This window comes from Manis javanica, chromosome 6, assembly GCF_040802235.1.
Source record: "Manis javanica isolate MJ-LG chromosome 6, MJ_LKY, whole genome shotgun sequence".
NCBI lineage: Eukaryota > Metazoa > Chordata > Mammalia > Pholidota > Manidae > Manis > Manis javanica.
This window is the reverse complement of record NC_133161.1, coordinates 25448654-25459708: the sequence shown is the minus strand read 5'-3', so window position 1 is coordinate 25459708 and position 11055 is coordinate 25448654. Positions and strand designations below refer to the sequence as shown.

The 11055-nt window shown below is 40.8% G+C and overlaps 1 pseudogene; it reads right to left on the bottom strand.

Annotated features, from left to right (window-relative positions):
- Positions 1 to 1271: 1271 nt before the first annotated feature.
- Positions 1272 to 2742, bottom strand: LOC108386678 (developmentally-regulated GTP-binding protein 1 pseudogene; annotated as a pseudogene).
- Between the last annotated feature and the right edge of the window lie 8313 nt (positions 2743 to 11055).

Sequence of the window (11055 nt, the reverse complement as noted above, 5' to 3'; positions counted from 1 at the left end):
AAAAATGCCAATTACTCAAGGAACAGTTACTAGTAGTCAGATAGGGATCTTGCAACATGATATGTGTAATTCAAGACAAAATCTACATCACTATGGAGACCCTGACTGAAAGCAGATGTTTTTTTGATGAAGACCCAGGAGTTTTTGACAGAATATATAAATAATCAATTCTTTATTTCACACATGAGAACACTAAAGAAATGTGTCTCACTAGAAAGAAAATAACTTGCATAGAGGTTAAATGAGCAGACTGCAAACTTTATGAAGTCAGGGACATTTTATTAACTGCTACATGCCATTGCTTGGCAGAGTGCAGAGCGCATGGCGGAAACAACCTAAAATTTTGTTAAGTGAATGAATGTACTGGTAACAGTCTTCCAGGTAATGGCAGAGCCAAAATGAGAATTATAATCTTCCATCTCCCAGCTCAATGGTTTTATCCACTTTGTATAAGATTGTATGTCACGTTGCTATCAGTGCTCTATGGATAATTCAATACATGGCCCAAGGCATAGAAGGTCATGGACACATTCTGGAATTGAATATTTTAGGAGTTTACCTTTTATTTTCTGTTTTATAGAAGTTCCTATCCATCATATTCGTAAGTCAAACATGAAATATTTGGGTTGTCATACATAAAGCTTATATTTATTTAATATATTTCTGTAAATGTAGATATTTTAAAAACAACAAAGTTAGTCTTTATATGAGCTTTCAAAAATGTCCTTTCTTTGGTACTTAAAATATTTTGCCATTCTTCGTAAATAGAATATATTCAGGTTTGCCTTTATTTCCCATTAAGTGATGAAAAAATAAAACTTTAAATCTAAAGTAATTACTTATGTGTCCTATATGCAAGCATTAAAATCTGAGAGAGCACTGTCACTGAAAGGTCATGTCACTCAAGAATTCATTAAACATTTATTCACTTCACCTCAGGTAAAAGTGACCTTGTTTACATATTTGCAGATTTGCATACATATGCCCTGAACAAGATTTCAAAAATGTTTATGATCCTTTGACTACATTGTGAATTCCCAAATAGATATTTGTGAACTTCTTTGCCACTTGGTCTTTTTTTTTTTACCTACCAAGTCCTTTATGCAATTCAATATACAAGGTGATACCAAGATAAGACAGAGATGTTGTAGTTTGGATGCCTCCATCTCATTCCCTTGAATCCTGATTCAGTAGCTGTCAAAGCCAGAAAAGGGCCAGGTTCTGGGGAAAGCTTCTGTGGTTGGCTTGGCAGATGAGAAAAGGGGAAGGTTTCACTTCTTCACATTCTGAATGACATCCTTATCCTCCACTGTATGGTCTTTACTCACTGTATGAGCACTATTGCACAGAGACATTTCAGACCAAAGCATATTTAAAACCTTTGTAAGATTTTGTGAATCTTCTCGCAGAAATCTTCCATTGTGGTCCTGGTGTAAGACAGCACCCTTGGGGATGGGGATGTATAATCTGGCAACTGGCCTTTGAGTTTGGTGTAAATCCTCACTAGTTTGATTGTTCCAGACCTTTTTCAACAGGTCACCCAAGTCCCATGGGAATAGAGATGGGTACACAGTGGGGCACCTTAAAAATGATATCCAATTCTTCAGTGGAGATCTGATCAATCTTACTTAGCATACAGATACAGGGGATATAAACTTTATTTCCTTCCATCATGTCAGTGAGGCCACTGGTTGTGGCATCCCTATGGCACGAATACTGTATTCAGCCAGAATGTTCTTCACGACACCAGCATCTAGCTCACTCTGAGGGTATGTAGGCTGTGTGATTAATGACTCCCTATCCTTCTTCTTAAAGCCAATTGTAGATAAAATGAGAGTTTCTGTGGCCAGGATTCTTACCTGGCTGTGGTTGACTAGCTCACTGCACACCTGTGGGCAATACATGGCTGCTGACTCTATAAAAAGAGGTCTGCCCAGTGCCACGATATGGTGGCAGGGCTGTAAGGCTGCAGGAGAGCTGAACAGAGGCTGGAGCGGTGGCAGGGCCGAGGACAGAGGCCCAGAGGCCGACTATGTGGGACGGCTGTGTAGTCAGAGGGGCCCAGGGGCAGAGACTGGCTTGCTGCATACAGACTCGCTCTGAGTGAATGGGATTCTACTGACTGACCTGCCACCTGGAAATAAAGTTGGGTATAACCCTTTCACCCCCAAGAACATTTTGCTGTCATTTTCTTTGGTCACACTGACTCCATAGTGAACTTGCCCATGGCTGAAACCCATTGGCAAGACACCAATGTTACGGGGTTTGCTGTTCAAGTATGCTAAAGCCTTTCAGATAGTTTTCAATTATCTTATGTCCCAAGGGTTTCAGGACACCTAGAACAATCAGGATCAAGTTAAGCAGTCCAGCTACTGCAACGTCTTGGCTGCCTCTACCTTCCCATTCCTGGCACCCTGGGAGATCCAGGAGCTGGATCTTGGCACCTTTGTATCTGATGACACGAGGTGCAGTGGTGAGAGTAGTGAGTTCATGGGCTGCCACCTCGGAATACACCCTGGCCAGGATACAGAGCAGAACTGACTTCCCCACAGATGGAAAACTCATAAACCCAAGTTGAGCATCACTTGTCTTGGTCACATGAAACCCTTCTCCTGGCCCACTACCACTCCCACCACCTTATGAAACAATGAGTTCTCTGGGAAGCATAGCCAGGTGTGCCTTAAGTAGCCCCAGGTGGTGTGCTGTGGTCTTGCTCTCTGAAGTCCATTGGTCCGACCCCATTGTGGATTCTTTGAGTCGTGCCGATCTCTGTGACCTTGGCTAGAGCGCTGCTCACGGTGGTGCAGGGGCCCCTACACTGAATGTCTCCTGTCACTCCTTTGCTGCTGGACTTAGCACAGTAACTAGGCACTACTGCAGTGCGCAGGCGCGGTGCGTCCTATGTCTCGCGAGAGAGCAGTGCCCGCCAGGCTCACCGCGAGACTCCGGAATGCTGCGTCTGCGGTCCCTCAGCCTCCTCCCACTCTGCCCTACTCTGAGGGTTTTCTGTCATTTCTTTCTTGGGGAGGGAGGTGCGATATTCGCTACAGAGAGACCTCTGTGCTGGCCCCTGTGTATAAGGATGTGTGTTTTGTTAAAAACCAAACTCTGCACCATTAGTAAAATAAAGCAGAAAGCTAAGTTTATTGAGAGGTTTCGAATTCCAAGCTGGGGAAACTCTAGGCTGCGGGAAACTGAGTTGCCCGCGCAGACAAAAGGTTCTAAAAGGGGTTGAATACACAGTTTACTTGGCTTTTTCACCTGACTAGTTGCCTAGTGGTCCTTTTCATTTGAATCAGGGTGGCCGAGTCAAGGAAACAGGGACATTCCAAGATAGCGTGAAGGAGACCTGGCTTTTGGGGATTCCCTGGCATCCTCTGCTGATTTCTGAGAAGAGCTGTCAATTCCTGCAATTTAGGTAAGGTTAAGTTTTGTTTTTCTTAATGCACCTGTGTTGGCCAACTCCATTTTGTCTCATACATAAGTGACTCCATTTTTGTGTTTTGGTTCTACAGTTACACACATATGTATGCATACATCTCCAAGAGGCCGAGAGCTCTGTTAGGCTGGGGAGGTGAAGCTTTTCACAAGGGGGTATTAGGAAGAGACCAATCCCAGAGGATGGGGGACATCTGAGGCTGCAGCCCCACCCTGGTGGGAGGCCATCTCTGAATTACCCTGGTACAGCTGACAGCGCTGGGGTGGGGATGGAGGAGGGGTGCTGGGCTGAGAGGAGCTGGAGTTCACAGAGCAGCCTCAGTCCTCTCACCTGTCCTGGACTGGTTGCCAGTGAGACAGGTCATCAGGCTTCACGAGGAGGGTGTCTGAAGACCCAGAGTGCTTCATGCCACCACTCCTTGGGCCCTTCTCCATGCAACGCTTGTCAGAAGACATGACTCATCATCTTTCATGATAATCTGTAGTAATCAAAGTTTTGGGGGCAGAATGGTAAATTCAATTATTGATTATAATAAAATAAATTTAATATGGAAGGCTCAATAAACTGTGGCTCAACAACCACTTAGCAACTTGGCAGATTGATGTGAATTATACTGTCTTCCTTCACCATTTCTCTATTCAGGCTGTAGTGTTTACAAAGCCCACCCTAGAGTGGAGATTTTGTAATTGCCACATTGTGATTTTTGAGATGTGGAAAAGGGAAAGGTTACAGAATTTAAATAAGGAAAATGTAAGTTTGATTTTTTAAAAGGTTTTGTTCTGGAAATTGTAGGTGATTCATTTCTGGTTAATAGTAGAAAAGAGCCCACTTTGTTACTAAAGGGATGGTTTTAACATACAGAAAAGGGTGCATTGATTACTAAGAATTAGTATCTGGTGACTAAGTATAAACTTTGCTAAGAATACCCAGTTTCAGCATTTGACAGGGTTTGGCTGGGTTAGCAGAAACAATGTATCGCGTTTCTAGCTAATCACTTAACAGTTTTCAGGACATACTTGAAGGCAAAATAAAGACACGCAGACAAGATTTTCTAAAGGTGAGTAAATTTTTAGCCTGTTATACCAATGTAACAGAAGGCTCCTACACAGAAGTTAGAAAAAGAATTGATACATTTCTGTTTGAAATTTATTAATGACTTAAAACACAGAAGTGTATTTATAAAACTAATCAACATTCATCTAACAGTGCCAAATTAATAGCTACTGTTATCTGGAGTAGAATCATAATTCAGAAATATCTCTAGAGTTGGAAGTAATGGACTGAATTCAATAAGAAAGTATTTATATGAAATGTCCAAAATAGACAAATTCATAGAGACAGAAAGTAGATTAGTGGTTACCAGGGCCTGAGGGACATGGGGAATGGGAAGGGATTACTAATGAATGGTTTCTTTATGGAGTGATGAAATGTTTTGGAATAAGATAAAGGTAATGGTTGCATAATTTTCTAAATACACTAAAACCCACTACATTATAGACTTTAAAATGGTGGATTTTAGGGTAAGTGAATTATATCTCAGTAAAAAGTTAAAAAAGCCATTTATGGTTAATAAGCTGGGGAAACAACAAAAACTTATGAAGAGCAGAAGGAAATTAAATGCAGTAAAGAATTTTTATCTCGTGCATGTAGCCGGGTGAAACTCTAGGTGCATTCTCATTAACTTATGCATAAAACATGAATAAAATGAATAAAAATAGAGATATATTCTCTATTATTATTTAGCAGGATATATAATTTAAATATTCTAACATATATCATATTGAAATACTGGGAAAGAGAAGACAGTCTTGTATTCAGTGTAGATGATTGTCTATATGGAACCCACAAAGTATTTAAATTGAAAACAATTAAATTTGAAATAATTCAAAAAGGTGGCTGCATAAAAAAAATTGTTTAAAAAGTCAACAAATTTCCTATATGGTATCAACAAATAAATGTAACAGAAAATGAAATGGAAAAGAAAGCTCATTCACAATAATTTAAAAAAACAATAAATAATAAAATACTCAGGAGCTGAATTCATGAGATTTGTGCAAAGATGAAACCCTTATATGGGCCTCAGAGATGGGTAATTGTAGGAAATTGAATGAAAACAATTTCACATATGTGCATATATGCATTTTTCTAAGTAGGGTATCTAAACTTACATCAGATTGTCAAATGACTTTAAGAAACAAGAAAGCTTACATATCGTTGCCCATAAAGCAACAGTATCTAGAATAGCATAAGAAGAATTCACTGATAAATAGAAGAGTAGCTTGATAGACATGTAAGCTGGAATGGACAGACAGATGGAAGCATATAGAAAAAAATTTAGGAACTAGTATGTTTAAGTGTTTGGGGTATATGATAAAGATGATATCTCAAATAATAGGAGTAAGACTGGATTATTAAATAATTTTTGAAGAAAATAGTAATTATTTAGAAAAGTGGTTTCCTACTTCTCCCATATACCAAAATTTCAGATTTATTAAAGCTCTTATACAAAATTTAATCTTAAAAGCAGTACTGGAAGAAAATATACGTGAATTTTTATGTAATATATGTCTTGAAGCCTAGACCTCAAACCATTACTAAGAAATGAATATTCATTTGAATACTTTCCACAGTGCATAAAAGGTGAATAATAAATTGGGAAAAGCATTGCAATATATATGCCAAAGTTTAATGGAATTAACACATAAAAATCTCTAAAGAGAACCTTCAGAATGAGATCAAAAGTGATTAAAAGCCAAGAAAAAAGCAATTTCTAAGAAGAAATACAAATAACCAGTAGACATAAAATGTTCAAAAGTATTTGTAATCAAAGAAATTCATATTTAAATAACCATAAGATAGCACTGGCTAATTTGAGAAGGCTGTTAATACCCAGTGTTTAAGCTGGAATTAGGAAATGGGCTTTTCCATTCACAGACTGATGATTGAGGTCTTGATTGCCATCATGTTCTTGAATGGCAATTTGCCTATATCTCTCAAAAGCCTTAAAAATCACATAAACTTTGAGCCAATAATCACTGTTTTCAGAATGTGAACATTCCTAGGGAATAGTTATGTAGGGAAATAATTATGTAAATATTCACAAATATATATTTGAGAATTGTTTTTGCAGTGTTTTCAAATAACAATGGAAATTTTAAACAGTATTAAGTAGGTTAACTGAATTATGGCTGTAGCAGTAATAATTTTCAAAATAGCCATAACCATATTTCCAGTCCCACCTGCTCTTCCTTAATCCTGCCACTGCCCCACTTACAGTTGGAGTGTTTTCCCTCCCTGCTGTATCTAGGCAGGACTCTGACTCCTTCACTGAATAGGATATGATGAGAGAGAAATTGTGTGACTTTTAAAGGCAGTAAGACTGGCTCTCTTTTTTGAGATTTTTTTCTCCCTTGAAACCCAGTTTGTTGTGTTTCCATGTTGTGAGGAAGACGAGGCCACATGGCAGAGCCAGCTGTAGTGTTGTAGCAGAAAGCCCCAGCTAAGGTGCTGCAGATGTCCAGCAACTACTAGTCATTTCAGTGAATGAGATTTTCAGATGACTCCAGCCTCCAGCTTTTGAGCCACAACAGTTGATTTTAAATAGAGCAGAGAGAAACTGTTGAGCTCTTTCAAAATGCAGATGCATGAGGAAAAGAAGTACTGTTGTTTTAAGTCACTATGTTTTAAAGTAGTTTGGTACATATACATAGTACCTGGAAGAACGTTACATCTAAAACTGGATATTGTGAAGCCATTTCAAATGAAAATACAGATGAATAAATAAGTATCTTAAAATTTCTAAAGACATCTACAAAGTGCAATTTAGAAAAAGTTCATAAGATCATGGGAGTATATGTAATTACATTTTGTGTGTGCACACAAAAAAAATGCACATAAATATCCAAGAGCCAGCATATGTATGCATAGAAAGGGAGGTTGATAAAGCATTTATGAAATTATAAATGTGGGTTGTCTTTTAATGTTTGAAATAAATGGATGATTTATATTTAATTTTTATTCTTGTTCATCTTATTACCCTTGCTGTATTTTCTAATTTTTCCACAAGTGGACATTGATCATTTGTTCAATAAGGATGAAATGAATTTGGACTGATATTAATCAACTGGTGAAGTACAAAATATAGAGGAACCTGGCTCGGTAGCTGTTCATAAGAAAGACAGGTGTCTTAGTTGATTACAAGTGCACAAGCAGCCAACAGTGTTCTGTGACTGCCAAATGTTAATGCAAGTTAGGTAGCAGTTATAAAATTAGGGAGTCCCTCTGACTGGAACCAATAGTGTGTCTACTATATGACCACTAAATAGATCACACTTTGAGGAACCACAGTTTAAGGACAGTAACTGTAGTTCTTTTAGAAGAGGCTGACCTAGATGGCAGTCATGTCTGAAAACAGGGTCATATGAGAGACAGTAGAAACAAGAGGGAATCTTGTCGTGTTAGAAAAGAGAAAACAAACAAATATAGGCATAGAGAAGTAGGGTTAGAATTCATCTGGATAATTTCAGAGAGCAAGATTTAAACAGTATATGAAAACCTCAAAAAGACAGGTATGGTCGATTGGAGACAATACTTCAGTTAAACTGAGCTCTGCAAAAACTGATAGGATGAAGAATGTAGTAAAAGTCCTTGTCTCTGGTGTTGAGGTTCACAGTTACCAGGATGTTGAGAGAACTCTGTGCTTCATAGGAGGTCTAGGTAGACATCACTTGAAGTCCTGTCCCTGCCCAAATCTGTAAGGCTCTGCATTGGATCAGAGCCCCAGTCACGCACTGTCTGGGCAGTACTCTGTAAAGTTAGTCTTTGGCATGCCTTTTGGTAACAACGTGATTTTCTGAATTCCCAATCTTTGCTAATTAGCACAGCTGAGCTAAGTTTGGCAGTGATTTTCTCAGAATTAAGAACTCATATTTCTGAAGATGATGTGTGTCTTAATTGATTCTCATTAAAATTTTCTAGCTTTGATTGTCATTTGGCCATCTCTTCCCTAATTTGATTAATGTAGACAGCTATCTTAGTCATTCAACCCTACAAATTTAGTCTGTAGCCAGTTTTGTCCAGATAGGTTGAGTGTAGATCTGCTTCTTATGTACTACTTTTATGGGTGGGCTCCCAGCATACCTGAAAACTGGTTAGTTACAGATACAAGGTTTTATCAAGTTGTTTGAAGGAAAAAGATATATTTCCTTCTTTTTCTACAACAGCAATTTTGAGGAACCAACTTAAATGGAGCATTTGAAAGAAAAATAATGTCCTCTACAAATTTTGTTAAGATTCATGTAGTTTTCCTATCATGAGAATTCTCACCTGTGGCCCTACCCTCTGACTCAGATTTAGCCAGCACTTAATGCATTTCAGGAGGTCTGTGTTATGATAAAACTTCATGTTCCTGTCTTGCTCATGGGTTTCAGTCCCCGGCAAGTTCAGCATGGATTCAGTGAGACCAAGGAATGACAATGGAGTGTTCTTGGGGTAGAAGCGTTTATTATGCAGCTTTTTTCCCCCTTTGCTAGGTCGAGAACTACAGATAGTCTGCATCCAACAATCTGCAGGTCTATAATCCTTCTTCATCTCTGCCTCTGCCTCTTTGTCCCCACAGCTGTCTCAGTCTCTGTCCTCGGCACTGCCAGCACTGCAGTCTCTGCTCTCCTGAAACATGCAGCCCATAGCACTGGGCAGAGCTCTTTACGTAGTGACTCAGTCAATAATAGCTGATTGCCTGCAAGTGTGGAAGCAGTAGCCTAGCAGCAGGCCAGTTACATCATCAAGTAATTTAGGTTCAGGTGAGAAGCCTGACCATAGGAACCTTCACTTTCTCCACACTCCACCCCTCCAGGATTCTCACCTTTCAATCTTTGTACCCTCAGTCTTCTGCAATGGTGTCTGTTTGAGGAAGCTGGACCATTGTAACCAAATGCCACAGTAACAACAGAAGTTACAACGATATACAAATCACAGAAATTATAATAACCCCCAATCTTGAGGAGATCCTTTGCCACCAAGTGGTCATCCCAGCTGTATTCAAATCAGTTCTAGTCAGATGAGTTAACCCAAAGGACCATGGGTGGGCCTTACTATACCCATCTTCTCCAGCCTCTCCAGCAGATAGTCTTGCAGACACACAGGCCGATCTTGTTGCTTTGTCTCTGGCTCCTGCTTCTGTGTCATCAGTGAGTGGCCAGAACCTCTGTTCCAGTTTCAGTTGTTGCCACAGCTACAGTAAGATTCTATTTGACTTTCCATCCAATTTCTCTCTGTCTGCTCCTGCCTTTATCAAATCAGCCCACATCTGGGTCCTTGTGACCTTCATGGGGCTCTTTAAATTCTTCCTTCAAGTAGCAGACCTTATTTTCTTCTGTGCTTTCATTGCTTGAGCCTGAGTATAGGAGCAGAGCATGGAGCGCTCCGTGACCTGGGGAGGGAGCTGCCCCCCTCCTGGAGGAACCCGTGGTTGCCAAGTCTTTATTTTCTTTCTGGCTTTCCACCTGCCAACAACTGGGTGAGGTTTCAGCCGAGGAGGGGCTGATGCTGCCAGCACTGGCAGGGCCTCCACCCCCACCTGCTCATCAAAACTCAGCTCCTCCTTCATTTCTGGGGCTGACAATACCACTACATCCTTCACCCCATGGCACCTGGCAGCCTGCACTCTCGTACTGCTGCTTCTCAGGCCGCTGCCACTGGGGCTACCATTACATCCTTTACCATTTCCACAGCACTTGTAATGATGCCATTTCAGTCACCAACAAATTTTTTGCCTCCTCAGCAGTGCTTCGCAGCGCACGTTCTCGGGCCTCCTGCAGGAGGACATGTTTCTTCCTTATGGCCTTTCTCAATGTTGTGAGGAAAAGACTCCCTACAGTTCCGCAGCCTCATGGGCACTCTGTTTCTTTAAGGAATTCCCTGTTCTGCTGAGAGCCAACTTTACTGCCTCAGGTGTTGCCTCCACCTCTTCCCGGTCTTGGGGTGGGGCCCGGTCCTCTAGGAGGCAAGTCATCTCAGATCACGTGTCCAATGGGGGACACTCGAATGTCTCCCCATCCACAGGCACAGCCCGCTGAAACACTCCTCCCGCGAGGGCAGCCTTTTCCATTCTTCGGTCTACAGTGAATCCTGCCAATGTTGCCAATTGTCTTGCCAATGGGTTTCAGCCCCAGACAAGTCCACTATGGATTCAGCGAGACCTAAAAAATGACAGTGGAACGTTCTTGGGATGAAAGGGTTTATACCCAACTTTATTCCCAGGGTGGGAGGCCAGTCAATAGAATCCTGTCCGCTTAGATCAAGTCTGCATGCAGCAAGCCTGTCTCTACCTCTGGGCCTCTCTGCCCCCACAGCCATCTCAGTCTGTGTTCTCAGCACTGCCACCACTCCAGTCTCTGCTCTCCTGTAGCCATGCAGCAGCCCAGAGCACTGGGAAGAGCTCTTTATGTAGAGTCAATAACAACATACTGTGCACACGTGTGTAGTGAGCAAGCTTACCAGGGCCAAGTGAGAATCTTAGCTGTAGGAACCTTCACTTTCTCCACACTACCATACTTTGCTAACCTATAGGTGAAAGTCTCTAATATGCTTGATATTTGGGCCAAATTTTCCCCTGC